Genomic DNA, 6322 nt, shown 5'->3' with positions numbered 1-6322 from the left:
TAAATTCGAAAAAATGTAAATATTTCAAAAACGGTGACACTTTTACCTGAAAATTTTTTGTTTATCAGTGAGCTCACCCCCCCACCTACCTTGCCCTAAAGTTTGGCACGTTACTTCTGGGACACCCTGTATGTATACACGCAAAATACTTTTGTATCGAGTCGAACAATTTGGTACAATCAAGCACTTGTACCCAGGGATGGAATTGCAAAATTTCAAAATGTGCATAATGGTCTTCAAAAATAGTTCCGAAAAGAAGATGAAAGTGCCACAAAATTAAATTTCTTTTAAGGCGTTTTAAGAGCAATATATTTTAAGAAATAATTGGGTGGTTCACAAGGTGTCGTACTTTGTCGTATTGTTGTATGTTGTAAAGTTTTTAAAGTTTAGAGGACTTGAAATCACCACCAACAATTTTTTAATTGTGTGAAATTTCATAATAAAACTTTTATATTAGCTTGCGAATTCCTTAAATATAGTTTTAGCCGTTTAAAGTTTTATGACATACAACAGTACGACAGTATACAACACCTTGTGAACTCCCTAAATATTTTCAAAATACACTGAAGTAATATAATCTATACATATAATACGCGAAGACATTTTTGTTCAGCATAAAAGATCTGCACCGTTAGCTCGATTTTCAAAATTGGGCTGTCAAATTAAATGGCTTGACCTGTACATGTGCAAACTGGTGTTATTTTTTGGAAAAGAGTTGCCACCTGTTGAACAATTAAATTCAAATTATTTAATAATCAATTCCATCATGTCCGCACGGTTCGTTCGATTTTCCAAAATGAGGTGTCAAATTAAAAGGCTTGGACTGCAGATGTGCTGTAACGTTTTAATTTTCTGAAAAGAGTTGCCACCTGTTGAACAATTAAATTCAAATTATTTAATAATCAATTCCATCATGTCCGCACGGTTCGTTCGATTTTCCAAAATGAGGTGTCAAATTAAAAGGCTTGGACTGCAGATGTGCTGTAACGTTTTAATTTTCTGAAAAGAGTTGCCACAATTTAAAAAATTTATTCAAATTATTTAAAAAATAAATCACTTATTATAAAATGGGCTAAAAATGAAAGTTTTGAAAATCTTTGTTCTTAACTGAACTATATGAGGGTTGCCACCTGTTTAAAAAATCATATTAGGTAAGAGAATCTATATATGTATATAATACGCTAAGGGATTTTTAATCCAGGATAAAAGATCTGTACTGTTCGCCCGATTTTCAAAAATGAGATGTTAAATTAAAGCGCTTGGTCTGTAGATTTGCAAACTGGTTAAGTCTTTCGAAAAGAGCTGCCACCTGTTAAAAAATCATATTAAGTAAGAGAAATATGTATCACCATATGGAAGCCAAACGAAAGAGGTTTCAGAAAGTAGTTATTTGAAACTATTTTGAAGAGGGTTGCCACCTGCTAGAAATGTCAAATTTAGTTTACGAAATATCAAAATATGGATGTCAAACGAAGGAGTGTTAAAAAATCTTTGGTTTGAACTCTAAGAATATTTTTGAGGTGTTGGAAGAGGGTCGCCGCCTGTTTAAAAAATTAAATTCAAAATATTTTATAAGTTAAATGAATTATTTAAATATGGGTAGATATCAATCGAAGGGGGTTTGAAAATTTTTATTTCTGAACTGTATTTAGCGGGGTTGCACATATTAAAATTCCACTTAATTTATCAGTTAATTAAAATATGTATCGCAGTGTTCGGCGAAGGAGAGTTAACAATCATTAAGCTTGAAAGTACCTTTGAAGAGGTACCTGTTTGACAGGTCTAACTCAACTAACTAATTAAAAAAGTCTATGAAATATAAAAATACCGCAGTCAAACAATGTTAAGAAATCTTTAGTTTGAACATTTCGAATGTTTCAAGAAAGTTGCCACGTGTCTAAAAAGTTACATTCAAGTTATTCAGTAAATTCGATGAATTTTTAAAAGATGGTCATAAATCAAAATGGGTTTGAAAGGGATTTATTCCTGACCTTTATTTAGGAGGGTTGGAGGGTTTGTTCGAAAAATTAAATTCGAATTAGTTCATCAGTTTATTGAAATACATGTGTATCACCAGGGGCGCACCCAGGAATATATTTTAGGGGGGGTTTTATATTTCTGAATATTCTATGTAATAAATAAATAAACGTTTTAAAATTCATAAACTGCGCTTTATTTACATAAGATTAGCAGAACTCAAACACTTTTAACCGACTTCAATAAAACGGGAGCTTATCAATTCGCCGGAATACATAACTTTGGACCTCATGAACCGATTTCAATAATCCTTTTTTTATTGGAAAGATGGTACCTCAAGGTTCGTCCCGTAATTCGGGTTAGAGATCCGATGATTGGATCATGAAGAAATTAACGATACCCCTAAATATGAATATAAGAATTGAAGTCGGTTGAGTTCTTTCCTTAAAAACTACTTGTTTAATAAAAAGTTCTAGAAACTCAAGATGCGCTCAACTTTCAAAAGTACCTAATAAAAAATATTCAAAAAGACTCAGTTAATATAAATTTATTGATTCCATCAATTTTTGCACTTTTATGTTCCTTTTTTCGATTTCTGGTCTCTGGCTTTCGATAGAGATGGTGATTTTTCACGATTTCTAATTTTTTTTTAATATTTCGAAAACCGAAAAAATTAACTGAACTCTCAAGAAAAATGAAAAATTCATATAAAACGACGGACGAGAAATGGAAAAGAAATTTTCTTCTACCAAAATTTCTTAAATCAGTTTGCAGCTCTCAAGAAAAAAATGCTCGTATATTCATTTCCTCATGAAAATTTACAGCAAAAGCAAAGCGCTTTTTCAAGCAGCAGAAATTATAATAAATATTTCTTATAATTTCCTTGAGAGCTGGATTCTTAGCTTTAAGATACAGTTTGTATTTGAGGTTATTAGCTTTAGGGGGGGTTTGAACCCCAAAACCCACCCCTTGTGTGCGCTAATGTGTATCACAATGTCAGACGAAAGAGATTTAAGAAGATTTTAGTTTGAGAATACTTTTGAAAGGGAATTTCAAAAATGAGAGGTCAAATTAGAGACCTTAGCCTGTAGATGTGTGATAAGGTTTTATTTTTTTAATTAAGAACTTTTTTCATCGATATAGGGTTATTTGAAATTCGATGAAAATAAAAACATGCACTATGCGAGACTGCTCTTCACTCAGAAACGGCTGCACGGTTTTGATGAAATATACCCTGCAGGGAAAGCTACTAGTTGTGAACTAGAATTCTACCGGTTTGCGTTTCAGCCGAACTAGTTCACGTTCTATCCTTTTTCAATGTTAGCGACCGGTATTTTTAACATTACGATGTCCTACGAGATGTCAATTGTCGGGCTATGCATCAGCATCTACTAGTATAAATACTAGTAGCATCATACCAGTTGATGAGATAGTCTGCCAATTCATGCCCCGTGAAAAGCATAAGAGTGCCTTTTTGCTCGCGACGCTCCAGCAGTCACAATGGCCGACAGAGCAGAGCACTCGCATGGTTAGCCTGAGGTCCCAGGTTCGAATCCTGGCGCAGGGAAACTTTTTTTATTTTCTATTTTTTTTATTTTATTTTTATTTTTTTTTAATTATTTTTTTGTTTATGCTGTTTATTGTAATTTTTAAATTTAATAAAAAAAATATTTTTGTTTAATTTCTTTGTTTTTATATTTCTTCCTAAATATTTTTTCGCAATGGAATTAGATTTTCAAATTTGTTATTTATTTATGAATTGAATAAATTATTTTTACTTACATTTATTTAACTTTAAAAATCTTAACCACCTCCAAGCGGCCTCGAACCTGCGATTTCAGAACCAGAACCAGTAGTCTTCACGTGACGCCACAGCCGACATTTGTAAGAAAAGCAATTAATTGCGTTTTATTTTTGGCTTTGGCAATTCAAAGGCAGATGTCGCTGATCGCCTAAGTTCTTCGAAATTGTCGAACTGGTAGGCACATAATAGTTAATGAACTAGTATTTTTTCTAACTGGTTTGGATTTTCACTGCAGGGTAGCACTCGGACCTCTTATAACTCTGACTAATATTTGAAATATTTTTCAAGTTTTGGAAATTTAATTTTGGGCGTTTAAACGCCATGCGAGTTTACTAGTAATTATTAATTAACTAAATTATTACAGTAAATCACTTTTATGAAGGATTCCTTAGACATATACATAAATTCATAGTAAAATTACACAGAATTCCAATTACGGAGGGGAAATACACCAAAATATAGCTATTCTGACATTTTTACACACATATGTATGTACCTACATACATATATGCGAAATAATGGCAGTGAGACATTTTCACCACTTTCGCCTATTCTTTTCATAGACTTTTTTTTTATTGATTTTATATAAAAGTCTAACTCATAATTTAATAAACACAATATATGTACACTAGGCTGGGTCGATTTTGTATGGGGGAAAATAAAAGTCGTTTGACCGCATTGTAATAGTAATATTATGATGTCTTAGGTCTTAGCCAATTGTTATTGGCCACGAAAGATTAATTTAAAACCTATCTTTAGCCCGCGCAATAGCATCAAAGTATACGAATTTTGAAAATGAAACTTTGGCTGGTAATATCTATGGAATGCGTTAATTTTTATAAACCGCACGATATATCAAATTAAGGGTTATTNCCTTCAGGAACCAAGTGAAAAATACGAAATAGTGAGACGGGATTTATTTCAAACGTTTTAATGTTTTCGGATGTTTATATAGTATTAAAAGGACCATGGACTTGGTCACGCCGATTTGGTCAGTTTTCAAGATCCTGATGAATGAAATGAAATATGTATCGTCAAAGAATAGGAATCGTTTGATAAGTTAATAGTAGTTGCATACATTAACATAATACAGTTAGGGTGGGAAACGCCCATTTTAAGTCCATTTATGCAGTCTTGAAAATTGGTGCGGAATAGTTTTATTAGTCAACGAAGACGCACATTTTTCGCGGTTTCTAAATTTGCCGTTATATGAAAGTAGGAGACGTGAAATAATTGTTTAGATATAGTGCATAAGTATTTTAGTTAATTGCATTATGTGAAAAAAGTGTTTAACATATCCTGGGAAATCCTTTTGAAGACTCTCCAATTGGACGATAGTGCTTCGCATTCAGCTTGAACGAAAAAAGGCGCTCCCTGGAACACTTTTCTGTAATCCGGCTCTTTTATCTAAACGTTTTTTATACAATTGAAGATACATTTTTTAGAAAAAAAAAAACTGGAGATCCACTTAAGTTTTTCGATATAACTTTGGTAAATGTTACTCGATCGGCACGTAGTAAGTACCAAATTGAAAGAGAGACTTACTGTTACTATTTATAGTAATAATATTATAAAAATAATTCAGATTATAAACAAATTGTTTTAAATTAAAAAAAAGTGTTGAACATTTTTTTTGTAATTTTCCTTTATTTGCAATTTTTATATTGTGCATAAACATAAGTAAACTAATTAGTGTTTCTAGAAGTTGTTTCCATACTCACTTGCATAAACCAAAATTTTTCCACGATGATGCAAAATAATGGCTTTTCTATTAGAGCTACCGAAATTGTTCCTAAATTTGCAAAAATTCGCAAACTATAGCTAATATTAAAACAAGATTAGAATATTTGCAACCAGCGACCTAAATGAACGGTAGCAATATTAATGCTGTTCTTTACATCTTTTGACTATAGGCCAGTGCAATTATCAAGAGAACAATTAAAAATGTATTGAAAAAAGATAACTTTGAGATTAACGATAAGCTAAAGGGCTGCGAAAAATTATATTTGACTTTATCTTTTGCATTAACTGATTCATTATTTAATAATATGCACCAAACCTATTTGCTGAACCCAGAATTTTTAACAAGAATTGGTCTTATTCGACTAGTGTGCTGTGGGTGACTTGGCGGTCGATGCGCGGGCTCTTAACATTAAAATAAAATACTAATATTTTGCAGGCTTCTTGTTGACTTCATGATACATTATATTTTCACTATTACCAAGGGATTTGAGTAAAATTAGATTTTCGACCCGCCCTAATGTACACAAATCGGCATTTCAAACTTTGTACAAAAATTAAAACAAATTCAGCAGGTTTTCGCAACAAAAAGAATTTTTAGTGAAATTCCAAGTTTTCGATTTTATGCATTTTTTCCCATATAAAGTGTGCTCGAAAATTTTTTAAATGGATGAAAGTTTATGACACCGTCAGCAAAAAAAAAAATTAAAAATCATCGGGATATTGCAGAAACTTGCACTTTTATTTAATGGACTATAAAACTGCAAACTTAAAATCTTTCTAAAAATTCTGAATTAAAAG

The sequence above is a fragment of the Rhagoletis zephyria genome, unplaced genomic scaffold (genome assembly GCF_001687245.7).
Source record: "Rhagoletis zephyria isolate East Lansing unplaced genomic scaffold, Rhagoletis_zephyria_1.1 Rzeph_scaffold_00617, whole genome shotgun sequence".
Taxonomy (NCBI): Eukaryota; Metazoa; Arthropoda; class Insecta; order Diptera; family Tephritidae; genus Rhagoletis; species Rhagoletis zephyria.
The sequence above is the reverse complement of the archived record's forward strand: the minus strand, read 5'-3'. Positions refer to the sequence as shown.